Genomic DNA, 1342 nt, shown 5'->3' on the forward strand with positions numbered 1-1342 from the left:
CACAATTAAACCTGCAGTCTGAGAGTGAAGAGCTCAGTTAGGAAAATATGAAACAATAATATCTGTAATATAAGAAGGAGCCAGGTTGTTGAGAGCTTTGTAGGTTAGAAGTAAGATTTTGAATCAATTCTGGATTTGACAGGAAGCCAGTGGAGAGAAGCTAAAACTGGAGAGATATGATCTCTCCCACTAACTCCAGTTAAGACTCTGGCAGCAGCATTTGGGATCAACTGAAGACTTTTTAAAGTAGTATTAGGACACCCAGATAATAAACCATTGCAATAGTCCAGTCTAGACGTGACAAATGCACGGACCAGTTTTTCTGCATCATTTTTGACAAGATGTTTCTAATGTTAGTGATATTACGCAGGTGGAGGAAAGCGGTTCTGGTAACTTTTGTAATGTGGAGGTTAAAAGACATGTCCTGATCAAAAATAACACCAAGATTTTTAACCAAATTAATGATAACGTAACATTCCTGTTTTCTGGGTGTCAGCGAGACGACCTGCCAGCGTCTGAGGGGGGACTCCTCTCTTCAGGATTGTGGGTCAGTGTGTCTCTGGAACCACATGTGGGTCACTGGACTGTGTGCCACTGCAGAACCACAACACAGACAGGGTGGACCTGCTTGAGACCGGGGCCTGAGAGGGATTCAGTGTCAGGAGGAGGAGATTCAGTTTTAAATAGACTCACGTCTCTGAGAAGTGAGGCAGCTGCCTCCGCCGGGACCTTGGACTTGTTCTTCGTCATCCTATTAAAAATCTTTTAATTATGATCCTTTATCTGGTCCTTAATTTTCCGTCTTATTACAGTAATCCTCAGTGGGTTTGTGACGGATCGTCTAAATGGGTCAAATAGAGGCTGAAAGTTGGACCTGATGGATCCAGGTTTGGTTTTCAGCTAAACCTTCAGCAGAGGCTGAATCAAATGAATTATAAAGGCATTAAGTTAGCTAAAACAAGATTTATTTTCAGAACTGATTCAGTGAATTTGACAGTTTTAGACTATATAATGGTTTTATTTTAGAAATTCAATCAACCTTTATTTATACAGGTAAATCCCATTGAGCCTCGAGGACTCATTTACAAGAAATTACAGATATATTGGAGCAGGGGTGTCGAGGGGCCAGAATTTAAAACTAATTTTCAAACCAAGAAATGACATGAAATTCTGTACCCAAGGTCCCAGTTATACCCCAAAATAGCAAAACATATAAAGTATAAAAAAAGATACAGTATACAAGGATCTAAAATATATGCTACACAATAAGGTGTATTCTAAAAAATGGAGGCCTACGTGTTCAACTGTCCCCCTCTTACAATGCTGTGATTGCTAGTATCAC

This window comes from Nematolebias whitei, chromosome 6 (genome assembly GCF_014905685.2).
Source record: "Nematolebias whitei isolate Nwh7 chromosome 6, NemWhi1, whole genome shotgun sequence".
In the NCBI taxonomy this organism is placed as follows: domain Eukaryota; kingdom Metazoa; phylum Chordata; class Actinopteri; order Cyprinodontiformes; family Rivulidae; genus Nematolebias; species Nematolebias whitei.